The 27,172-nt window shown below is 37.5% G+C and overlaps 1 long non-coding RNA gene across 1 annotated transcript in view; it reads left to right on the top strand.

Moving 5' to 3' along the window:
* The window catches only part of LOC128928238 (uncharacterized), a 58,961-nt gene extending 33,969 nt beyond the window's left edge, over positions 1–24,992 (top strand). Inside the window, exons 2-3 of the long non-coding RNA XR_008473066.2 lie at positions 14,649–14,722; positions 24,943–24,992. This is a non-coding gene — a long non-coding RNA (uncharacterized LOC128928238). The remainder of the gene's footprint in view (positions 1–14,648; positions 14,723–24,942) is intronic.
* Positions 24,993–27,172: the final 2,180 nt, after the last annotated feature.

Here is a 27,172-nt window from a genome sequence, read left to right as displayed (position 1 = left end):
GTCAGATATTTTAAATTTTAGAAATTTTACTAAATGTGTAGTGGTATCTCATTGTTGTTTTAGTTTTTATTTCCCTAATGACTAATTATGTTGAGAATCTCTTTGTGCTTATTTGCAACTATATATCTTTAATGAAGTTTCTAAATCCTTTGCCCCTTTTTTAACTGAGTTGGCAATTATCTTATTATTGAGATTTGAGTCTTCTTTGTATATTCTAAATACATGTTTTCTAAAAATCAGATATATCCTAGCAAAATTTTCTTCTGCTATTTAGCTTGTCTTTTTATTTTTTAACAGCGTCCATAACAGAACATGTTTTAAAAGTTTTAGTAAAATTTAACTTATAAATTTGTTCTTTTAAGAAAACATTTTTGTTATTAAAAATCTTTGCCTAAATTAGGTGTTCCTCTACATTTTCTTTTAGAGATTTTATCATTTTATGTTTTACATTTAAGTCTGTGAACCACTTGAATTATTTTTTGAATTAACTGTGTGATATGAATTGTAGTTTCTTGCCCCTCCTCTTCCCCCCTCCCCTCATCTCCCCTTCCCTTCCTTTTTTCTTTCCCCTTTTGGGTATATACTTCTGTCAGGACTTATAAAATTGTACTTTTAAATATGTGCAATTAAATGCATGTAAATTGCTTCTGAATAAAGCTATTTTATAAAATGTTTTTAAAACACAATATATTTTCTGTTTAGAAACACAAAATGGCATTATATTTTACACTATCTACATTGTCAAAAAATAAAACAGGCAACACTGTAATCATAAAAACCTTCAAATACTACTGTTGAGAAATAAAATGTAAACTTTAGAAAGGCATATATTTTTTAGTTTGTTTTGTTAACTAATGTTTTCTGAGGTCCTAGAACAGTGGCAGACACATTATTTATGCTTGATAAATATTAACTTATATGAATACACAAATTAAAAAAGAAAGTACATATCAGTACATTTTACATTATGGGATACACAGTTGATAGTGCTTATTCCATATGATCCCATAATTTTATATGTCTTTCACAAATACACCGACATGTACAGAAGCACTCACTAGCTGCATTGTAATGAAACAACTTTAAATGATACAAATGTCTACCATAGGTGAATAATAACTTGTGACATATTCATTCAGTGAAATATTATCAAATAAAAGGAATTGTTACAGAACCATGCATTATAGACCACATGTTCCTGCTGTGTCCTCACACAGTAAAAGGAGCAAACAGGTTCCATGGGGAGCTGATCCCATTTGTGAGGGCTCCAATAACATAATCTAGCTCCAAAGACCCCACCTCTTAATGCTATATCATTGGAAATTCAATTTCGACTCAGATGAATTTTTGATGGACATAAAAATTTAGAGCATGGCAGGTAGTATTTGTCCTTCAAGAAACGTGTTCTTTTGATGTCAATTGTTGGAATAGTCCATTCTAGCATGACTACAAAGAACTACCTGTGACAGAGTAATTTATAAAGACAGGAGGTTTAATTGGCTCACAGTTCCACAGGCTGTATAGGAAGCATGACCGGGGAGGCCTCAGGAAACTTTAATCATGGCAGGATAAAGAAAATATGGCACATATACACCATGGAATACGATGCAGCCATAACAAAGGATGAGTCCATGTTCTTTGCAGGGACATGGATGAAGCTGGAAACCATCATTCTCAGCAAACTGACACAAGAATAGAAAACCAAACACCACATGTTCTCATTCATAAGTGGGTGTTGAACAATGAGAACAGATGAATAAAAGGAGGGGAATATCACACACCAGGGCCTGCTGAGGGTGGAGGGCTAAGGGAGGGATAGCAAGGGGTGGGGGGAGATTGGGGAGGGATAACATTAAGAGAAATACCTAATGTAGTTGACAGGGGGATGGATGCAGCAAACCACCATGGCATGTGTAACCTATGTAACAAAGCTGCACGTTCTGCACATGTACTCCAGAACTTAAAGTATAGTTTAATACAAAAGAAACCAGGCACACCTCACATGGCCAGAGAAGGAGGAAGAGAGAGAGAAGGGGGAGGTGCTACATACTTTTAAACAACCAGATCTTGTGGGAATTCACTATCACCAGAGCAGCAAAGGGAAAGTCCACCCTCATGATCCAATCACCTTCCACCTGCCCCTCCTTCAACACTGAGGATTACAATTAGACATGAGATTTGGGTGGGGATGCAAATCCAAACTATATCAATTGTTAAATTTATTGGCATAATTTTTTCATAATATTCTCTTATTTTATTTCTATAAAAATTGTAGTTCCTCATTTCTGATATTGATGATTGTGTCTGTCTCCTCTCATTTTTCCTGGTCTAGTTAGATATTGTAGATTGCCTCTAGTATAGCCTTGGTGATCCATGCCTCCTGGTATATATACACCTTTGTGTAATTTTCTCCCATTGAGTATGGGTTGGGCCTAATGACTTCTTTCTAACAGAGCATAACAAATGTGATGAAATGTCACTTTGAAGATTAGGTTACAAAAAGACTCTGGTCTCCATCTGGCTCTCTCTCTCATAATTTCTCTCTCTTGTCGTTTCTCTCTCTCACCCACTTTTGACTCTGCTCTATCATGCTTCATTCTAGAAGAAGCAATATATACCATGTTTGAGTGGCCCTATGAAGAGGCCTGCCTGGCAAGGAACTGATGTAACTGATCAACAGCCAGTGAGCACTGCCTGCCAACAGCCATGTTAGTTTCCTTATACACACATTCTACACATAAATCTTGAGAAGACTGCAGTTCCAGCCAACATGTAGAGTGTAACTTTGTGAGAAACTCACAGCCAGAGGACTTTCGTTAAGCCATGCCTGGATTTCTGACTCTAAAAACCTATGCGATAATAAATATTTGTTGTTCAAGCCACTATATTTTGGAGAAATTTTTATGGACAACTAATACAGATTTTGGTACACAAGGTGACCCTCTAACAAATACCTAAATATGTGAGATGGCTTAGGAATCAGGCAGTACATGGAAGCTGAAATAAATTTCAAGTGAGTGTTAGATAAATAATAATTGTTTTGGAAAGACTGTTAATAAAAATGTGAAGGTTGAGGAAATTTCCAGGAAGGACTCAAAAGGAAATTAGGAACATGCTATTGGAAACTGGGGGAAGGGACATACTTGTTAGGAAGAGGCAGAAAGCTTAGCAAAATACAATATCTACTTCTGGAAGATAAAATGTAGGAAGCATGCCTAATTAACTAACATAGGTAAAGAGATTTGCAAGCAAAGTGTTGTAAACAGGTGTTGAGGGTCCCCAAGACCACCCTCAGGTTTGCCGTTTTACTAGAAGGACTCACAGGAGTTAGAACAAGCTGTTATACTAATAGTTACAGCTTATTACGGTGAAAGGTTTAGATTAAAATTAGCGAAGAGAAAAGACTATGGTAAAGTAAAAGCAAGGTCTAAAAGAGACCGTGCACAAATTTCCACGCATCCTCTCTCCATGGCGTGGTATGCACATGCATAACTACACTTGAGGGCTTAAGAAGGGCACCTTAGTAGTCTTACCTACCCTAGAATCTTATTTAGATAATGAGATTCTCCACTTTGAGCTGATATTGTAATGAAATAACATTTGGGGGCCGTATAGAGAGTGTATTTTATGAGGGAGGGATTGAAACATTAAAAGACAGAGAGAATGATCTCTGTCAAGTTAAGACAGTGATCTTAATTTTCTGGTATTCACCGCCTTGTGTAGTCCCTTTTCCTGATATTAGAGCTGGGCTTAGTGACTCAATTCTAGGAATAGGATATGGTAAAAGTGATGGGGAATGTCTTTAAGACCCAGGTCCAAAAAGGACTCTGGCTTCCTTATTCCTTTTTTGGTATCATGTCCTTTCTATCTCGAGCCCTTGTTCGGAGAAACAACATTCTAAATTACATGATAAACATAATTTAGAAGTCCCAGTTGCTAAGGGAGAACAAACTTAGTACCATCAATTTTGCAATATAGGGTTCCTCAAAGAACATCGTTGACATTTGAAACTGTTAATTCTTTGTCATCAGGGACTGTTTCATGCATTGTAAGACATTTAGCAGCATCCTTGGTCTTTATCCCCTGGGTAAAAGTAGTTACCTCCCAGTAGTGACAACCAAACATGGCTTCAGGTTTAGCCAAATGTCCTCTGATGGTGTTTCAGCAGCAGGGTAGTGGGTGAGAGGGAGATGCAAAATAGCCTTGGTTGGAAAACCTCTGATTTAGTTGAAAGCCAGAATAGCCAGATTCATCTAAGAAATGTTATCTTAAATAAGGAGCACCAAGGGTGAGATTCTCTCTATTGTATTTTCAGATTTATTATAAAGCAGAAGAAATTAAGGCACTGTGGTTTTAGCAAAGGAATACACACAAACTAATCAATGAAATAAAATGTAATGTCCAGAAACAGACCCAGATACACAAAGAAAGATAATCTGTGGCAGAGGTGGCTTTGAACATTAGTGGAGAAATATGAGATAAGAATCAGTAACGTGTATACAAACAAAAATTGTAATCAGATTGAGGAAATGTGTTCTCTTTCCGGGTCCACAAGGGGGCGTAATTTTGAGGGCAAGAACTTTCTAGCACCATGCCCCCCTCCCATCTCTCTCCATCTGGGAGATTTAATGGTTTATGTTTGAATTTCGTGGGTGTGGGAAGAAACTAAGAGTCAATCACTCTAGTGAAAGTTCTAAGGAACTCCTTTTATTGGCCAGGGGTCTTAGAGGAGGTAAGGGTGCCTCCCAGGTTGAAAGTCCCCTTCTTCCACGCGCCTTCAGACCCCATGTTTGCATTCCCTTCCAGGAACACTCTCGTGCTCGTGGAAGCTGTTTTTCTCTATCCTGGATTTTCCCTCTGGAGTCCTCTTGGAACAGTCTCTCCAGCTTGGAACAGTCTCTCGTGGAAGCCTGTCTTCCCCTCTTAAACTCCATTTCTCTCTCGGTTCCCTTCCACTCAGTGTGGCAGCTGCTTTCCTCTCCTGGATTCCATCTTTCTGGATTCTCTCACTCAGTGTGAGAGTTAGCTGTTTCTCTCTCCTCTTTTTTTCTCTCTCTGAATAAATCACTTTCTACAAACACTTTTGAGTCTGGCATTTACTGCGCACTGCGCCGTGGTCCCCTCTCTCATTTTTGAGAGGGGAGGAGGACAAGAACCTGGAGAAACATCCTCTCTGGGGAGCTGAGGGCACCCTGAACCCCTGAACCCCAATATTACAAGATCCCTATGAAGTAGCATTATAAAAAGCCTAATATTAAATAAAAAGTAAAATTTTATACTTTTTAGAAAGCAACATATTACAGCTTGAATTCTTTAAAATTCTTGAAAATGTTCACTGACTTGAATACAGAAGTCCTCACTTAAAGTTGTTGATAGGTTCTTGGAATCCTTGGCTGTAAGGGAAATGAAGTATAGTAGGTCCTTAAATAGCATCATTTTATTTAGTATTGTTTTGTTGTCAAGTGGATAGGAAAAAATGTAGTTTTGCTTGAAGTTACGTTTCCAAGAACCTATCAATAATGTTGAGGACTTATGCTATTAATAAAAATATCACTTATGAAGTGATGTACCAAATATTTTACGTAGTCTCTCTGGTCTACTGGAGATGGGAATTCTTACCTAAATTTTGAAGTGGAATGGCATGCTCATAGTTACCCTCATGGTAAATGATCTAGCTTAGATTCAATTTCACTAATACTTGACTTTGAAGAGTCTACTATTGACCATTTTGCATATGGACCATAATCTCGCCAACGTTAACACTATTTTTTAAGTGTGTTTCCTTTTTACTTTTACACCAGACTATCAATTGTCTAAGCTTTGGGATTAATTTTTACTTCAATAGATATTGTATTAGGAAATTGTTGGTTTGGTTAAAAGCTCGACTAACAAATAAATTAGTCTTGCCTACTGATATCTACGGTAGTTATTTAGATTACTTTCTTGAGTTCCTTATTCTCTAATAATCACTTTCCTGTTTAAGTCTCTGGCATTGTTACCTTAGCTTCTTGTTCCTGCTGCTAGTTCTAGTACCACTATCATTTTTGTCCGTCCTTTAATTTTTAATTCATTTATTTTCTTAGTGTTCCTACAGCCTGTCATATTCTATCTGCCATCCAGCCACCTCTCCTGTACACTGTTTACCAAGGCACAACTCATATATGTAGTGTTTCTCTTCAATGTTCACCAATGCCAGATTCCATTCTCTGTATTGACTTCCAGATACCCAATGAATTCAAGTGTATGACCCCAGATTTACTTTGACTTTTTGTTTGGTTTTGTTTCATAGCTGTGTTGTATCAGCATCTTCACTGTTGCACTCTTAGAAATATTTCCCCTTTTTATCCCACAGTATGCCCCGAGTATTTACCTTAACCATGGTTGCAATCATACACAAAAGAGAGGTAAGTAAGGATCTTTAGAAACAGAAACAAACCGACTAACTTTATCTCAAAACAAGTCCACATTGAGAAGCAGAACACTTAAAATAGTAAACAATAGTACTTATCTACCAAAATAGTCTTCAATTTTTAAAAATATGTTCAATCAGACAAATAGAGTAGTATATAGCACGCCAGGAGTTGTAGGTTATTTAGACACTGCGGGCCCAAGACAGTGACTGTGTCTCCTGATGTTGAGAAATGTAACTAGCATTAATTATCTTTTCTAGGCTCTAATGACTCACTAATTCTAAATCTTAGCAGCGTGTGTGTGTGTGTGTGTGTGTGTTTTCAGGGTACAATTAGGAATCATTACATCAGTTGAACTGTGTTAATTCCACATAAATTGTGCAAGGATTAATATAAAACCAAAATTAGGTGCCACATGTAATAAATTCTACTGGCATCTCATGGTGAAATCACTTTTTTACAACTCAGCATTCTGAAAATTAAGTCCAGTTATAAACCTTTTGCTCATGCCAATGAAAGCTGCCATTGATGCTGAAATCATGATTAGTTGTTAACACTGGATAGGGTAATTGCAGTGAACAATCTTGTGGTGGGCCAATTAAGTTGGAAACCCTGAAGAAGTTGAGGTTAAGACTCTCAAAAGTGACATTAGAAATAGACATAAACGACAAAAATCAAGAAGGAAGAAATTCACTGCAAAGTGGCAAAGTACATGTCAAAATATAGAAATATTCAATGTAACAAGTCATTTAATACTTGAATTCCTCTTCCATTTATGCTGAATAGTATTAAAATGTAGTCTCTGAACAATGGTAAGTGGATATTGTATGACTAACCATGTAGACATTACATTTTTCCTCAGATGAGACAGAGAGAGAATACATGATCTATTAAAGCACTTGAGAAAATCCCAGATTATTTCTATCATTCTCTTAGAAGTATATTAACATCTTACAAATTATGATATGTTCTAGTTTGTTATTGAGAAATATAGTTGACATTTTCCTGGTAACACAGTGCTGCTGATTTGGAAGTAGAGGTTGTTTATGTAAATTTTCAGAGACATTTATTTTTTTCTGTAATCCAAATGATAATTTAAAATGAATATTTTTTTCAGGAAAAAAAGAGGCAAATATAAAAAAATCGAGCAGTAGTTATATGAAGATAGAGCAAAATGTTACCATCAAATGTTACAATTTTTAACATATCAATGCCATTCACATCTCATTTCTAAGTATTTTTCCACCTCACTCACAGATTTCGGTATCCTTATTTTATACAAATAGTAATAACAGCTAGTATTATTGAGTGATTTCTGTGTGTGTCAGGCATGCTGCAATCACTTCATATGCTTTACAGCATTCATTGTTCACTACAATCCAATGAAGTAGATCATGCTGTTCTTTTCATTTTACAAAAAGGAACCTGAGGTATAGAGAAGTTGAATGACCCATTCAACCAACGTCACCTAGCTAACTAGTGGTTAACTGGTATTATGACCTGGTCCAGGGCCTCTGTAATGCTCCCATTTCAATTATATTCCATTACCTGCTTTTTAAACAACTTTTAAAATATGTTTCTAAATACTTGTGATGCATTTAGTATAATTTAATGTATTTATTCACAGTTTACCGAATCAGAACTTTATAATTAAAAATAATAGGCTATGTTCTATTTGCCACTATTACAAATAAGATTTCAACAAAATTATTGGGTAAAAATTTTGTCAGCATTTTATATTCTATTTTAGAATAAATTAATAAAAATAAATTTAACATATCAAAGGCTATAAACCTATTTAACATTTTTGTAAACTTCTGAATTCCTTTCCCAATGCATTCTCTTTCTCTTCTGTTTTACCAGTATTAGCACAGTTTGAAGAAAGCTGGAGATTTTTTTCTGTTTCTGCTTTACAAAAGGAAGGCTTGGGCATCTTTTCTGTTTCTTACATTTTATTTGCGGTGCAAAACTCATAGAAGGAAAAACAAGCAAAACATTACGGTAGGAGTACTTTCTATTTAGGGGAATTTCAACTAGATGGGGGAAAAATCTATTTTTAAAAACAAGCTATGATTTGGAGAATATAGAGATTCATGCTAATTGGCACTGACTCCACAATATTCTTTACACTCTGATATATATATTGCAGGGTTGGCAAGGAAAACTAGTGATTAGTGATGAACAGTCATACTGTTTGTTGAAGGCTACTGTGCTTCTGACACACACTTCCTTGTGGAAATGGTGACTGAATTGTGCAAAATGTAGTCATGCTGAAAAGGTAATGAGAAAGGAATCACAGTGAGTCACTTTTGTATTTCTTTATAAGTTAAGATTTGCTTGCCTTGTAATAAGTTTGGATCTTCCCCATCTCCTGAAGATCCAATCGTCCCCTCCCTTCCAGTCACTCTTCCAATGTTTCTAACCACTCCCCTAAGGATTGCTCAGAAAACCTGGAGCATAGATTTAAAAATACCAGCTCTGGCACATCCACTGTGTCTGCAGCTGTGAAAGTATCATATGGATTCAGTACATTTTTGAGGATGTTACATATTATCATGCGGTTTTATTCTGAATATTTTTCTCATTACAAAACCTTTCAACTTCTAATTGAGAGCAAAATTGAACAAAAGATAGAGTTGAAAAAAAACTTTTAAAAAGGAGAGTAATGAAAATAAATAAGGCAATATTTTATCAAATATTCATAAAAATTGTTGGCATGAGTGGTCACAGCTTATTAAGGTCTTCATCCTGATCACTACATCAATTACCTTATGTATGTCACCTCATGTTATTATTGCAGCCATCTTGATGTATATTACACATGTGAATAATCTGAAAATAAAAATCCAGAATGGTAAGTGACTGGCATGAGGTCACACGGATAATAAGCAGCACAATGGAGATATAAACCCTAATTTTTTAAAATGTCCAATATCTAGATATTCAAATTCCCATATAAGAAGACATAATTTACAAAACTACTATCTATATTTTACTTTTAAGAGTTCTTGTATTTTGAAATTGCATTGAATGTTGGATACATGCATTTTGTTAAACACCCTTTTTAAAGGACGGATAGAGTAGATAAACAGATATGAGCAGGGTAGGAACGAACCCCCAGAATAGCAGGCATTCATCAGGTGATCATAAAACTGTCCCTCTGAAATGGTAAGTGGCCACAACTGGCACTAAGAGGGAGAGAAGTTCCCCAACTAATAGAAAACACTGGGAGCCAGCAAACAACAATTCTCTAATAAGGTCTTAAGTATGTGCAGTAGAAGGCAAGGTGGTGGAGTTTGATCAGTATGTGACCTTTTTCAGGGGGCACTTGAGCAGTGAGGGGAAATCACCCCAAGTGAGCATGCAGGCAACTTCAGCAAACACACTGCACATGTGGCCTCTCCCAAGGGCAGGCAGCAATTGAGCAACAGCTTGCCCCTAGGAAGGGATCAAGGGAGGAAAAGAAAAAACCTGAACCAAGCCAATGAATAAAAACCTCAAGCCAAGGCGAGGCAGGGCACTTGATTTCTTAAGTTGCCTGCCTGGCCCTCTTCCAAGTGTACTTTGTTTCTTTAAATAAACCTTTGCCTCTCCTTTAAAACTTGCCTTCTAACTACATCCAATGTCTGCAAATAGCCAATTTCTGCTCTATGAAAGAATAGTCTCTATTGAACCAAAGTCAAAATTCTCTTTATTGGAAGAATTGAACCAAGGGATCTAACCAGGGCCATACCCCATGCACCCAAATTTTGTTTGGCATAATTATATTTACCAGCTACCTGGACAAGTTGGCAGCCTCAGGATTTTCTAAACCTGGTTTTGCTCCCTTATTTCATTTTGACACCTCTATTTATCTTAAAACCCAGGGAGCCTTCTATATTAGTGCCTCCCCGCAGGCTGAACTAGAACTTGTACCACACACTATGTATCCATGGACATCTTCATAGCCCCTGGCAATTTCTCCCTTCTGGTAGCAATCTATAGGTATTCCATCTTGCCCAGGGTGAAGAGGGCTATCCAATTAATTCTCCTTCTTGTGGGACTTGGCATCACAGCCAGTATGGGAGCAGAAATCACTGGACTCACACAAACCTCCTTAACCTATAGCCAACTCTCATTAGAAACAGCCAACAGCATTGATGCCATGGCTAAAACCTTGACAGCCACAGAAGAACAAAGCAACTCTTTAGCAGCCATAGTTCTGTACAATCGCTGAGGACTATTTATGCTAATGACAACACAGGAAGGGATATATTTGGCCCCAGAAAAAAGTTACTTTTGGATAAATCAATCAATAAAAAAGTATAAGATAGCATCAGGCAACTATAGTTCAAGCCTCGTCCCCCATTTACTAGAACAAGCTCTCAGGGTTGATTAGGTTGGGAAGGAACCCAAAATGATTCTCCTGGACTCTTCGTTCTGAGTCCACTTGTTAGTCTCCTAATTTTGCTCCTTTTCGTCCATGTCTTCTGAATCTAATAACCCAATTTGCCTCCTCTGACATTCAGGTTGTCAAGCTCCCCATGACCCTCAGTGAAGGATACTGTCCTCTCAATATTCCAGTGTCACTCTTCTATAGGGGACCTCTGGACTGCCCATCGGTGGAACTTGACAGAGACAAAACTCTATCTTTGATTTCCTTGGACCTGACTGGGCACTCCTTCTGCCAACCTGTGAAGCCACCCTGCCCTGACAGCTAGCAAGAGGCTGATACCCACAGGGCCACCACTGCTCCTCTGCCAGCAGCAGTTACACAAATCTGACCTTCACCTATTATCCCTAAGAATTGGATCTTGGACATTTGAGTGGGGAAATGTTAGAGTAGCTAGTTAGACAGATATGAGCAGGACAAGAGAGGGCCCCAGAAATGGCAGGCGCTTATCAAGTGGTGACCAGATGATTATAAAACTGTCCTTCTGAAATGATAAGTGGCCACAACTGGTGCAAAGAGGAAGAGGAGTTTCCCAACAAACAGAAAACAACTGGAGTCAGCAAACCTCAATTCCCTGAAAAGGTTTTAAGCATGTCCAGTAGGGGGCAAAATGGCAGAGTTAGACTGGTATGTGATCTTTCTCTGGGGGCTCTAGACCAGGAAAGGAAAATCACCCCAAGTGAGCATGTCCACAACTTCAATAAACACACAGTTTATGTGGCTCCTCCAAAGTGCTGGCAGGCCACTGTCCATGCGGCAATTGAGCAACAGCTCTCTCCTGGGGGAGGGGGAGGGGAATCAAGGGAAGAAAATAAAAACCCTGGGAACCAAGCCAATGTATAAAAATCCCAAGCTCGGCATGGTGGCTAATACTTGTAGTGCTAATGCTTTGGGAGGCTGAGTTAAGCGGATCACTTGAGCCCAGGAGTTCGAGACCAGCCTAGGCAACATAACAAAACTTTGTCTAGACAAAAAAAAAAAATTATCCAGGTGTGGTGGCATGTGCCTGTTGTCCCAACTACTATGGAGACAGGTCAGAGAATCATCTGAGCCTGGGAGGTTGAGGCTGCAGTGAGTTGTGATCTTGCACTCCTCTTCATGATCCACAATCCACTGCACTGCACTCCAGCCGGAAAGACAGAACGAGACTCTTAAAAAACAAAACAAAACAAAAAAAAACTCAAGCCAAGAATTGAGCTGGGCACTAGATGTCTCCAGTCACCCACTTGACCCTGTCCATGTGTACTTTACTTCTTTTAATAAACCTTTGCCTCTGCTTTAAAACTTACCTAGATTTCTCAGTTGAAATCTTTCCTTTGAGAAGATAAGGGCTGGGTTCCCTGCATATATACTATCATTTTGCAAACTTGCCATCAGTCACAATACCATAAGCTGCATGTAAGTCTAATAGTTAAACTTTCAAAGGTTTTAAGGAGAAAGAAAACCAATTATCTTTTTCAGTATATTTCTTCCTTTATTTAAATAATTTATATGTCATTTTTAGTTTATGGGTAACGTTTTATAACTTAAGGCATCTTTTTTCAAGCAAATTTTATTTTTATTGTTTTCTAAATAATCATTTTTAATTCTAAGCAAACCATGGTTTGTTCAACATCCATTTTATGCATAGGAGACTTGTGGTCTTAATAATAGTTTTGTTTATTTACATCTCTTTAAGTCAATAATCAAAGGTTGCATGTGTGTCTGTATTTCCTATTGCTTTTCTTCAGAATGACATTTACTCATCACTTTTTACTAAAAATAGAAAAATATGAAAACATTAACTTTCTATTTTTAATTTTCTGTTAATCTCTTTCAGTTGTCCCTTTTCTATTATACCAGTCTTCTGTTACAGTCACCTTTTCAAACAAATAATCTTTATCTTTCATATTTTTAAGTCATTTAAAATATGGTCTAAATTGAACTAAGTACATAAAAGCAATAATGAAAATTAGGGTTTTTTTTTTTTTTACTGTTTATATTGGTTATTTGAGATGCTATATAGAGTAAAAAACAATAACAAAAAGTGTGACTATTTTTATAACATAAATGCCAATTTTAGTTTTTATTAAGGCCCAAAAAAGTTACCTTTTTCTTCTTGAAGAGTAATATATTGAAAAAACACTTCTATGTTAAAGATGCTAAATACTATAAAGCATACAGGAAGTTCTCTTCTTAAGAGTTGTCTTTTGTTTATTTTTATGTTTTAATGTAGATATTATATTAAGAAACATACTAGCTAGAATTATCTGTTAAACAAACTGGTAAGTGTTCAATTAAACTTTTTTTTATTGAATGTAATCAGTGCACAAAAACCATATGTGTAACACTCTGCTTCTAGCATAGACTTAAAGAGATACTTCATGGGCTGTGTTTTAAGTAAACACAAATAAAAGTTTATATAATTGCCTGATGATCAAATAATGAAAAACAATGAAAAGATGAAAAAGAAAATCTTTTGAAACTCTTATGGAATTTAATTTGCAGCTGGTTAACTCAACTGGTCATCATAACTTACGTTCCTTGACAAAACATCTTGACACTACATTTTTGTGGAGCTGTTGACTTCATTCTTTTTCTCTGTCCATGCAGGGTCATTTTACTAATGAGGGGATATTGAAAAAGCGCAAGTCAGTCAACTATAAAATCTAGAAAAATATGTGGGCTTCATGTGTTACTGATTGATTGGTTTTGTAAACAAATTACTGGACATTCAGGTGAAGCAATATATAACTTCCATGTACTCATGGAAGAAGGATTAAAACTGATTTTTTGGTTGGTATCTACATATTGTCCCATATTTTATAAATATAATAAAATAGTTATATACTATGTTTTATACACTTATGTTATTGTAGGTATTTACATTTATAATACATCACAATTTTTAGACATATTTTTTTTTTATTTTATGACAGCCCTTATGAATGTGTGAACATTTGTCTTTAGCTCTAGTTTGAAATTGAACTATATTTAAATATGGTAATATATGTTGCTGTGTATAATCAATATAGCAGTTTGTGGTATTCTGGTGCCATTTCTAAAATGTTCTTTATTCACTCTGCTTTATTTCTATGTCTGTGATGTTTAAGATTTTGAAAGAGAAACAGAATTGCGATTGGGATTTGACAAGTTATTAGGCTGTAATCTAGAGCGTTTAAACAGAAAGAAGTAGGCTTATAAATTATAAAATAGAATAGAAAAATCCATGGTCCATTACTTACCTGGATTTGCTTTATTTACCATTAATTCGGCAGACTCATAAGTGTTTTATCTGAGGGTTTTAAAGCCTCAAACCTCAAAAGCCATGTGCCCAAACTTTTAATTTTTTATGACAGTCAGCAGCAAAATTAAATGTATTCCAAGTATTCTTTCTTATTTTCAGTAGATCAAGCTTTTTTCATTTTCTTACTTCTTTCTTTTAATTTCTGTTTTTTTTTTTTCTTTAAAACACTAATGAGAACAATGAGGGCATTTCACGAACTGGTAAACTTTAATATTTAACTGAGTGTTGTTCCTTTTTCACTCACTTCCAAACATGTTCTCTCTAGCCTCTCCATGTTTCCACTCCAGTTTTCCTTTCAGGGGATCTTGTGTCTGTATTTCTTACAGGAAATTCAAGCCAAACCATTTAGGTTCATAAAAGCGAAATAATGCTAAATCAACAATTAAGATATTCAATTGGTCATGTTTTCACCACCAATTATTTAAATAAACAACAGTATTTTGTGCAAAGCATTGTGATAAGAATTTCTAATGTAGTCTACGATGGGATTTGAAAACACTGTTTACTCTTTAACTTATAGGAAACAATAGTTCTCAGATACGGGACAGGAGGCACCTCAGGACTACACTCACTAAGAGAAGGGAGACAACCAAGGTAAGCCTATGATTACTCCAACTTCCTGCCTAGAGGTAGCTTTCAGTTAGCAGTACAGGAAATGGGGACATAAATAAGACTTGAGGGTCCCTTGAGTGAATGAGACAGAATCAGAGTTTGGGGAAATCAGTTTGTGGAGCTGAATTAAGGGAGGAAGAAGTTACAGAGAGAGCACTTCAAAGATCTTCAGAAGGGGCCACTGGAACTCAAGCTGACTACTAACTGTGGGAGTGGACGTTGATCCAGAATGGATGAAGAACCACTAGAAAACAGGAGGCCAAAAAGTCCCCAAGGCTTTCATAAGACTAGGGAGAGTTTGCTTTCCCACTAGCCAGTGTGTAAACACCTCCCAATACCAGAAATTCACGCAAAATCTTCAGAAGGCTATTGTCTGGGTATTAGGACACAATAAGCCATAGAACAAAAGTCTTTCTACATGTCCCCCAATAAAACTTAACATTAAACATGAAAAGAAACCAAATTGATTTCAAGTAACAAACTATGGTCCAGAAGAAAACTGAGCAATGTTTAAAATAATCTAACATCAAGTATCCAACAGCATTACATTTATGAAATCTGGAAACCAAATAAAAATTACCAGGTATGGCTGGGTACAGTGGCTCATGCCTATAATCCCAGCATTTTGGGAGGCCAAAGCCAGTGGACTGCTGAGCACAGGAGTTTGAGACCAGCCTGGGAAACAAGGAAAAATCCTATCTCTACCAAAAATAAAATAAAAATAAAAAATAAATTAGCTGGTTATGGTGGTGTGCTCCTGTGGTCCCAGCAACTTAGGAGACTAATGTGGGAGGGTCACTGGAGCCCAGGAAGTCGAGGCTGCAGTGAGCTGTGATCATGCTACTGCAATCCAGTCTGGGTGACAGGGGGAGACCCTGTCTCAAAAAAATAAATAAATAAGTAAAAATAAACATAAAAAATTTACCAGGCCTGGGAAGAAGCTGCTATATGTGATCCACACTTAGGGAAAAAAACAGTCAATAGAAACAGACCCACAAGTTAAAGAGATGATGAAATTAGTGATATGGATGTTAAAACAGATATTGTAAATATATTCCATAAGTTCTAGAAGGTTAAGGAAAACAATAAAATGAGAAGATAAACGAGTGATATTAACGAAGAAACAAATTGTATTTCTTTTCTTTTCTTTTCTTTTTTTTTTTTTTTGAGACGGAGTTTCGCTCTTGTTACCCAGGCTGGAGTGCAATGGCACGATCTCGGCTCACCGCAACCTCCACCTCCTGGGTTCAGGCAATTCTCCTGCCTCAGCCTCCTGAGTAGCTGGGATTACAGGCAAGCACCACCATGTCCAGCTAGTTTTTTGTATTTTTAGTAGAGACGGGGTTTCACCATGTTGACCAGGATGGTCTTGATCTCTTGACCTCGTGATCCACCCACCTCGGCCTCCCGAAGTGCTGGGATTACAGGCTTGAGCCACCACACGCGGCCAACAAATTGTATTTCTAGAAATAACAAGTGAAGTAAACTTGCAAATACACTGGATGAGATTACAGTAAGTTAGACAGGCAGAAAAAAAATCAGTAAATTTGAAAATTTAGTGGTAGAAACTATTTAACATCAAACATAGACATGAAGAAAACTGAAAAAAGTGAGTATCAGTAAATCTTAGGACAATGTGAATCTTAAAAGTAGTCAGAGAAAAGCATTGAGTTAACCATTGACTGGGCTTCTTCTACATGCTAGATTCTGTGCTAACCACTTCACATATATTATCTCATTTATCAATAAGAGGTGGGTTCTACAATTGTCCTATTTTTCATGTAATGAAAGTATAAACTCACAAGCAATAACTTTAAACAAATGTTCAATTCCTTTAATTTGTAAAACTTTAAAATTTTCAAAGATTTTTGTTTTCATTTAAAAATTTAAAGCTTAGTAAGTCCTTGAAGCTCAAAATAGAACTGGATATTAAGCTGGGTAAATATTAACTATAAGACACTAAGTGTTTTATTTAAGGTCATATAATAAATAGAACTAAAGATAGAAATCAAAATTTCTTACTGTCTCTTATTTTGTGTCTCATTGTAATCCTGACATTATCATAGCAAATCAAAAGGGGGAAATAATTCTGGCTAAGGTCAGGGAAGGCTGACAGACGATGTCAGATAAGACTGGGTTTTTAAACACCAGTCAGAATTCCACTAGCAGAACAGGCTGCAAGTCACTGCAAGCAGAGAACACAGTGAGGAGAGACATAAGAAGGAATACTCTCCAGGTCCATTTAAGAGACAACAGATCATCTAAGTTGGCTGATCATAGAGGGACATTTAGAGGAAAGCCAGGAATATAAGTTGAAAACAAATCACTGGAAACCTTAAATGTCACAAAATGTGATGTAGATGCATTGCACATTTAAATCTCAACTATCTGAAATCTGTCTTACAGAACTTTTAGAACCCAAGGAAACCCCTAGCCTTAAAAATCACTCCAACAATAACCCTGAACGTTTGGAGATAGTTGAGCTTTGTTAGAAAGATTGTGCCTATGTCTGATAGATTTGATGACCACATAAAAGGAAACATGCACTCCATTTTATAAACATTTTTTTAAAAATCAGACTATTCTGTCTGTAAACCAGAAAGAATGAGAAAAGTGACACTGGCAGGAGAGACAAACACGTAGAAATAAAGAGCAGAAGGGATATAGGACCAGTAAAGGCATCAATAGAAGCCATATTAACATCACCATTTATTAGAAACTCATGTTTTTTGTTTTGTTTTGTTCTCAAGATGGAAGACTAGAGGCATTGCTAGCATACCTCTTCCACTTTGAAGAATAAAATAGTGTATAGAGATTCACACCGTGACCTTTTTTTTCTGAGAAGCAATACAAGAGCTAAACAGAAAAATGGAAGGAATCTATAGACCCTTGGAAGGAAGCAGGAGGCTGCAGCCTATGCTGTGAGTCAGGACTATGAGACAGGAATAGATTGCCTCTGACATATACATCCTCAACTGGGACCCTGGAAGTCCAGGCCACGGGGGAAGGCCTTAACCCTACCCGGTTCCGCAACTGACTTGGGGAGAGTTGTGGAATGTAAAAGTCGAAGCAGTGATGGGAAGACTGTTGAATGCACTCCCAGATTCCAGCGTGGATGTGGACTGAGGGAAGTCAGTTCTTACTGTTTGTCAGAGGAGGCCCTGTGGAAGACAGCCAGAAAGTTTAGTCATTGTTCACAGGTTGAAAGAAGCTCCCAGTGGGGTTTCATGATATGACAGAAGGTGAGGATGAACTCCCTTGGCCAGGGCTGGAGCTGGGGGGAGTGAAAAGTGGGCTATAGATGTGAGGGCAGGACCACAAGGTGCAGAAGTCAGGAGCCCAGCTTTGCAGCCAACTGAGAAGGGAATGGCCTGAAAGACACAGTTGTTACCTCTATGGGGAAAGCTTATGACCCAGAGTAGTTGCAAGTTCTGAGTGCTGGCTGACTGGAATTTAGCTTGTTGCTACCAGTGAAAACACCGCAGGAGTGGGTCTGTCTTCCCAAGTGTGTGGGATCTGTGTGTGGATTATTGCTGCCCGCTGTTCCGTACTCCCTGCACAAATTCTGTGCATCAGAGGCAGCAATGCTCTCCTTTGGAACATCAACTCAGTAGACTGAGATCTGCTCCCATCCCTCAAGACCACAGGGGCTTGCCCTGTATGCACAGACTTAGAGTGCAAACCCACTTAACAAAGCCCTGACCTGGTTTTGCCATATCACTCACGCTAGTTGCTGAACATAAACAACATAATATCTTGGAGCTATGTGGTCCTACCCGTTGCTCAAGAAACTAGAGTATCCCCACTGGGCAACATAAGGGAAGCAAAAATCCAACAGCTACTCCACAGCCGATGCTCTTTTGCAAGTGCCACCTCCTGGCTGGAGGCCAACCAACACAGTTCATTATAGCATCTACTGGCTGAACAACCCTATGCCCAGGAAGAAGATGGCTGTGTGATCTCAGCCATCACCAGTGCCTGCACCACTTTGTCTAACAAGGAGGTCCTGAGTCTGTCCACATGACCAGTTAATTATTACTATAACCAGTGTTCAAGAAAGCCAACACACTAAGTTTATCAATAACTAAGGAACCTCACAGGGTCTATGTCACTCCCCTGCCACCCCCATTAGAGCTGGTGTTGCTGCCTACTGCTGGGAGACTCGAGGACTGGTCATATCACTATCCTTGCAGACATTACTTAGCATCAGCCTAGAGTGTGACAACTTTGTTGGGTGGCTGGGCCCAGAAAAGCAACACTCACAGTAGTTTAGCTCCTACGTATCCCCTCACCTAGGGGGATGGGGAGGGTACCACATCAAGGAAACACACTGTGGGACAAAAGAATCTGGAGAGCAGGTCTTAGCATCAGATCTTTCCACTGATGGGGTTTCTTTCAGCAGAGGCACATTTACAGTGTGAGACTCGGTAGAAGAAGTCTTCAGCTCTAACCCAACAGTCAGATGGTCCTTATGTATATGAAGTGTCATGGAGAAGGGGCTCTCTTTCCCCTCTTGTCCACAACTGCAGGCACAGTTGGGGCTACTAACATTGGAAGTTGGCATGGGTACAATTATAGTTTTTCTGGAGCATGTCAATGTGACTGCATCCCCGCAGGAGGAATACCCTCCATGTTCGGGCTTGCATGAGAGACAGAGTCAACAATTTTTCTCTACTTGGAACACTCAATAATTCTTCTCTGTTAGAACATCAGCACTTCTACAGATGCAAAGAGGTGCCGTCTGATCTGAACAGCTAATATACCAGGACAACAGAGTGTCTGAGAGGTGGATAACTTTCCTGTTGACCTGGCAAGGGAACTGAGGTGGCTGTAATCCTTTCCCCTGATAAGACCTCAGTGTGACTCACTGACAGCTCCTTTGGTCACCTCTATCATGGCTAGGACGTTTGCCCACAATGGGGTACTGCATTTATCCATGTTACAACCACACCAGTTCATACAGAGGGACACTTCTCCTAATGGCCTAAAGTTTGAACCATCAAGCCAGTAAATAAAACACTGGGGAAAAATAATTTACAAAGTGAACCCCCTGGAGGAAGGAGATAAGTTTTAAAAGACCTCTACTATTCCAACCCCAGAGGAGAGAGTGAACTTGCTCATACACCAAGCTTGTTGCTACCACAAGCAGCACATAAGAAAGCTACATACAAAAACTGTTTCTAACCCAGGAACTCTTACAGAGCTGTCACCCCTGAGAGCACCAAAAACCGAATTAGGATGTAATTAACTATAAGCATTAAAGTCACATACTTAAGAGAAAAAAAGAAATGACAAACAAACAAAAGAAACACAGTCAAACCAAGCATAAATTCAAGAGAAATTAGAAGAAATAATATACCTCAATGAGAAGGAACCAGAAAACTAACTCTGGTAATAGGACACAATAGGATTCTATAACACCCCCAAAGATCACACTAACTCTCCAGCAATGGATCCAAACCAAGATGAAATCTTTGAAATACCAGACAAGAAATACAGAAGCGCTATTATTAAGCTACCCAAGGAGGTATCAGAGAAAGGTGAAAACCACAATGAAGAAATTTAAAAAGCAGTTCAGTATATAAATGAAAAAATTTCTAGAGAGCTAAATATTATTAAAAAAATCAATAAGAACTTCTGGAAATAAAAGACACACTTAGGGAATTACAAATTATGGTGAAAAGTTTTGACAATAGACTGAAACAAGTAGAAAAAAATTTCAGAGCTCCAGGAAAGACCTTTAAATTAACCTAAACATATATAAAAAAAGAAAAGAAATAAAAAAAGTCTTCAAGAAATATAAGATTATGTAAAATGGCCAAACCTAAGAATAATTGGTACTTCTGAGGGAGAAGAAGAAAGGTACAGTGGACATAAATGTGATTATAATTCAAGTGATTCCAAGTGAGAGCCCAGTTGGTGCCAGCCGTTTGTCCTGGCCATTGGGGAACTGAACTGTAGAAAGTGTTGACTCTGATTTTATGTAACTCTTAGTTCAATGAATAAGGTAGGCATGGAAAATTAATAATCATAAGGCTTTATATTAGAATTTTGTACAAAGTTTTATGAGGGGGAACCAAATCTAACTCATTGGTTGGGAAAGTTTTTCTAGGAATAAAGACATTTTATCTGAGTAGTATAAGATAAATAGAAGTTGCATAAGTACAAAAATTGGAGAAATGTGTTTCTAAAGAAAGGTATGTATAAGAAGAAATAGATTTATTTATTTATTTAAAGTATGTGGAGATTTGACAATGACCATAATTTCAAGTCTGTATATTGTAGGATAGGATGGGGTTGCCAAATACAGCCCACGGGCAAAATATGGTCTGCGACCTATTTTTATAGGATTATGAGCTAACAGTGGTTATAAGGTTGTGTAACAAACAAGCAAAGAAACAAGAACATGTGACAGCAATCATATACAGGACACAAAGTGCAAAATATTTAATATTTATTTAACATATACAGATAAAATTTCTGAGCCCCTGGTATAGGATGCAGTAAAGTAAGACCAGAAAAAAAAATTTAAAGCCTCATAAAATGCGATAAAACGTTTGAACTTTAGTCTAAGATAGTAGTATACCATATATAGTGGCTTTGTAATGTCTTAAATTGACTAGACTAAAATATATAGCCCTCAATTTTTTCTGCATATGTTTTCATTCAGAGTGGGCTATAACTGAGAATTTTGTGCAAGATTTAGAAGGAAAAGTGAACAATGAGGCATTTTCTAGCACATACATGTGGTTATCAATCTGCTGGCTTATTTTATCAGCTTGAAGCAGCAGCCAGTGTTTTAACTGTTCAATCTTTCCCTGAATCCTCTTGTGGCTTCCTCAACTCCTGGAACAAGAGGGTGTAGAGCTCTATGATGAAGATGAAGGATGCCAGCTTCTCCGATGACATCCATACAAAGTCAGAAGTGAGACCTGCCACGGAGTTTAGCATCCATGTGTGTTCCAGCTCATGCTTATGGGGGCCAAATTGTTCTCACTCTCTACTGCTTTACATCCATTACAATTGTGAGTGTACCTGTCCTGCAGACTTCAAGCTCCAGCATCAGATGCAAAGATTGCAGTCTTCTTACAGGGACTGCTTCACCAGCCCACACAGTTGTGTGGGAGTGAGTGAGTGTGTGTGTCTGTGTGTGTGTGTGTCCCGTAGTTCTACTTACTTGATTAAACCATGACTGATAAATATTATGAGGATCTCTAAGGAGAATCAAAACCATATGGTAGAACATATATTTTTCCTGTGTTGCTGAATACATGTTAAATATAGGAAATATTAGAGATTATAGTACCAGTTACCAGAGAATTAGAATAATCACAGTGAAAATCATGAAAATCTGAATAAAGAGAGTGGCTAAAGAGAAATGAGGGGGCTACTGAGGAGGAATCATTATTTGCTTTAAATGGGAAAGAGTTGGTATTTTGTAGGACAAATAAACCATTTACATCTACATATCCAGGAAGAATTTCAATATGGTCAGACATTTTGTTTCTGAAGTTATATTAAAAGTCAAAACTAAGTCTTTGCCATTATAAACAGTGCTGCAATGAACATTCATGTGCATGTGTCCCTATAGTAGAACGATTTATAATCCTTTGGATGTATACCCAGTAGTGGGACTGCTGGGTCAAATGGAATTTCTATGTCTAGGTCCTTGAGGAATCGCCACACTGTCTTCCACAATGGTTGACCTAATTTACACTCCCACCGGTAGTGTAAAAGTGTTCCTATTTCTCCACATCCTCTCCAGCATCTGTTGTCTCCAGATTTTTTAATGATTGCCATTCTAACTGGCGTGAGATGGTATCTCAATGTAGTTTTTATTTGCATCTCTCTAATAACCACTGATAATGAGCATTTTTTCATATGTTTGTTGGCCTCATGTATGTCTTCTTTTGTAAAGTGTCTGTTCATGTCCTTTGCCCACTTTTGAATGGGCTTGTTTTTTTTTTTCTTGTAAATCTATTTTAGTTCTTTGTAGATTCTGGATATCAGCCCTTTGTCAGATGGGTAGATTGTAAAAACTTTTCCCCATTCTGTTGGCTGCCGATTCACTCTAATGAACGTTTCTTTTGCTGTGCAGAAGCTGTGGAGTTTGATTAGGTCCCATTTGTCTATTTTGGCTTCTGTTGCCAATACTTTTGTTGTTTTAGTCATGAAGTCCTTGCCTATGCCTATGTCCTGAATGGTTTTCCTAGGTTTTCTTCTAGGGTTTTTATGGTGTTAGGTCTTATGTTTAAGTTTTTAATCCATCTGGAGTTAATTTTAGTGTAAGGTGTCAGGAAGGGGTCCAGTTTCTGCTCTCTGCACATGGCTAGCCAGTTTTCCCAACACCATTTATTAAACAGGGACTCCTTTCCCCATTGCTTGTTTTTGTCTCAATGATAGACTGGACAGGGAAAATGTGACACATGTACACCATGGAATACTATGCAGCCATCAAAAACAATGAGTTTGTGACCTTTGTAGGGACATGGATGAACCTGAAAACCATCATTCACAGCCAACTCACACAAGAACAGAAAACCAAACACTGCATGTTCTCACTTATAGATGGGTGTTAAACAATGAGAACACATGGACACAGGGAGGGGAGCATCACACACTGGGGTCTGTCGGGAGAAATAGGGGAGGGACAGCGGGGTGTGGGGATAGATAGTATGGGGAGAAATGACAGATATAAGTGATGGGGAGGAAGGCAGCACATCACACTGTCATGTTTGTACCTTTGCAACAATCTTGCATGCTCTTCACATGTACCCCAAAACCTAAAATGTAATAAATTAAAAAAATAACAATTGGCAAAAAAAAGTCAAAATTGAAGAATAAATGCTATGACCCAGTGCTACAGTTTGAATGTGTCCCCTTCAAAATTTAGATGTAGCCAATAAAACAGTATGATGAGGTGGAATCACCAAGAAGTAATTTGGCCACGGAGGCTCCTCTTTCATAAATGAGATTAAGGACCTTATGAAACAGCCTTCACACAGCATTCAGGAGCTTGCCCTTCTGTATTCTTCCATGTGTAGACACAGCATTTCTCCCCTCTGTAGGATGCAGCATCCAGGTGGCATCTTGGAGGCAGAGGGCATACTTCACCAGACAATTAAAACTGCCAGAGCCCCAGAACCATGAGAAAATATTATTCTTTATAAATTATCCAGTCTCAGGTATTTTATTATAGCATCACAAAAGGGATGTAGATATCCAGTAACAGGTATCCGAAAATGTCCCTTTCTGATGATGAAAATGATAAACATTGGATCATGTTTTTCTTAACAAAATTTTCAAATTCTTGAAATGGTGAAATTACCATTTCTCATAGCTATGGTTAAAGATGTTTCAAGTAACCTAGAATGATTCAGGCTCAGGCTCAGAAGAAGGAGCTTGCTTTCCATGTGTGTTCTATAAATCAGATGCCATTTTAAACCATGTCAAGAGCTGAACAAAATAACAGATGTTATCAAGCAGAGTCAATACATAAATAATAACAGATACGTAGGATAAAAAAAACCTAGAGATCTAATATATGAAATGAGGGCTAAAGTTAATTAAATTGAATTGTATTGTAATTTTTTGTTAAATAAGTAGACTTCAGCTGCTCTCATCATGAAAATAGTAAAAAGTGTGTGTTTCTTCATTGCTTGTACAGATAAAAAGAAGTAATTAAGCAGGATGATAGATACCTTAATCTGCTTTCTGTTATAACCACTTCACTATATGCATTATATAACATGTTGTAAACTTCAAATATACACAATAACACTCCTTTTATTTTTTAAAGTAAGAGTTGAACATTTGAAAAAGGCCATTGGAGAAAGATGGCTTCAAACTTTGTTTCTCCAGTTAAAACTATGAGCACGTGCACACAGACAAACGCATTTACACACAACTATGCCATAAAACTTAGCAATTATTGCAGCTGCACATCCTTCAATCAATACTTTCAAGGCAGAAATTACAAAAGAGATAAATTGACTTCTTTTTTTAAGAAATCACGTTTTAGTTACCATAATTGCTAAACTTTTAACACTATGTATGACACCATTTTCATCTGAACTATTATATAACACTACACTTCAGGGCATCAGAGTAACTAATAACTTAATGAAGACAATGAATCATAAAGTAAAAGCTATGTTACTTGGACTCTCTTAAAAAAATTCTTTATTTGGATTCCCTTTTAGGAAGGAAATGTACAGTGGATTGCACCCTGATTTCTCCTCAGTGTCGCAGGTGAGTCATTAATGAAGGATTTTGCAATGCCAAGATTTTCCTTTACATTTTACTTAATTACTTAATTCACTTTTAGCCACCGGATAGCAAGTCATTAGCTTTGTAGATTGGTTCATGTTCTTTTCATAGCTGGAAGTAGAATCTCTTCAGAAACATTTTATCATTTTTTTTACCTCTCTTTAATGGCACATGACAATTTAATTCCTGAAGTTTAATTTGATATTAAACCATATTCTATTTTTATATTTACATTCTTGTCCTAGTACCCACTCAACCTGTGGAATTCTTAAAGTTATAGGATCAGAAGTGCAAAGTAAAGGAATTTACCATTCTCCATCTCTACAGATTCTCAGTGTGGAGCTAGACCAGTTTCCCCTGTAATTCTTCATCCTTAGGGATGTCGATGCAAGGTTAGAGTTCCCTTGGAAATCAGTGGGAGCCCCGTGTCTAGATGAACTTAATGAGAAAAGGCAGACTGTACAGCCTCCAGGGGTCCATTTTTCAAACTATGGGATTGCTTTCTTCATATCCTCTTGCCAAACTAATAAATTAAGTGTTGGTACTCCCAGAGTAGTTCTCTGTTCCTTCAAGATCACTCTCATTAAGATGCTATCCTTCATTAAAGGATAATGTCTATTGGTTAAATTATGAAGCATGAGACATTCTCTTTTGTTGATGGATCAATGTGACTATCAGCATTACAGACTTGACAACTACACAGCATCTTCAGGGCTTCACTATCTGTTGAGCTGAGCATTGGTTTAGACAACCTGGATCATGAAGATGTGCATTCAATTCACAGTTCTTAGAGTTTCATGCTCTCATCTAGAAAATGATAATAAAACTAGTGCAGGAAATACATTAAAAATAGTAAATAAGATGTATCTTTTTTTCCATTTCAATTCTTTGAATTAAGTCCATAACAATAGGCCTCACACAAAATCTATCAGCAAATGATCCTAGGTTTGCCTTCTAAATATATCTATTATTTGGCCACCTCTTAGTACCTCCAACACTACCATTTTGGTCTAAAACCTTATATTCTTCCACTAGATTACTATGATTGCCTCAAACTTATTTATCTGCTTTAGCTGTTTCCCCAAATGTAGCATGTTCTGAAGATAGCAGACAAACATAAGTCAGAATACCTCATGTCTCTTCTCAACGTCTTCCAAAGACTATTACTTAGAGCAAAATTCCTTGAAAGGAATGTCCTTTAAAGCCCTACGTAACTTTGCCATATTTTACCTCTTTGACTGTCCCTAATCATCCTATTTAAATTTGACTCACCAGTCTCTGATCTTTTCATCCCTTTTGCTTGCTATGTATTTTTCCCATACACATGTCATAATTTACCATATTGCACATTTTGTTTATTGTTTACCTTTCCCCTGTATTAATCACTTCTTGTGTGTGTGCCATTTCAGATGTGCTCAACCTCCTCTGTTTTACAGTAGTTACTGCTGTATTGTTAGTTCTGTGTAGGCTTCAAACAGCTTCATGTAGGGACCACTTGACAGTTGCTTTTTTAATTGCATTTTAGGTTTTGGGGCACATGTGCAGAACATGCAAGATAGTTGCATAGGTACTTATCTCAGGGCTTACCTCCTTAACGTCTAGTTTCCTGTTCCTTGCATTTGTTGGCACAGGCACAAGCCTCCTGGATCTCACACATGGACAGTTGGGAAATGGGAATTTAATACTCCATGGGATGACCAGTAGAGAATGAAAACCAATGGGTACCTCTTCTCTCCTTTCATTGTTATGATGTACTAGCCTAAGAAACCTTTCTAAGATTCTATGAGGGCCAGGTGTGGTAGCTCAAGCCTATAATCCCAGCACTTTGGGAGGCCAATGCAGGTGGATCATGAGGTCAGAAGTTCAAGACCAGCCTGGCCAACATTGTGAAACGCTGTTTCTACTAAAAATACAAAAATACATGGTGGCATATTCCTGTAATCCCAGCTACTCAGGAGGCTGAGGCAGGAGAATTTCTTGAACCTGGAAGATGGAGGTTGCAGTGAGCCAAGACTGCACCATAGCACTCCAGCCTGGATGACAGAGTGAGATTCTGTCTCAAAAACAAAACAAAATAAAACAAACAAAAAAACCAAAAGATTTGGTGAGAGTGAGTAACTAGTTTTGCCTTTTCCCCCCATCCCTCACTTCTATTTCCTGGAT

The sequence above is a fragment of the Callithrix jacchus genome, chromosome 7 (assembly GCF_049354715.1).
Source record: "Callithrix jacchus isolate 240 chromosome 7, calJac240_pri, whole genome shotgun sequence".
NCBI classification, from domain to species: Eukaryota; Metazoa; Chordata; class Mammalia; order Primates; family Cebidae; genus Callithrix; species Callithrix jacchus.
Note: the sequence above shows the minus strand (reverse complement) of the source record. Positions and strands in the feature narration are given on the sequence as shown.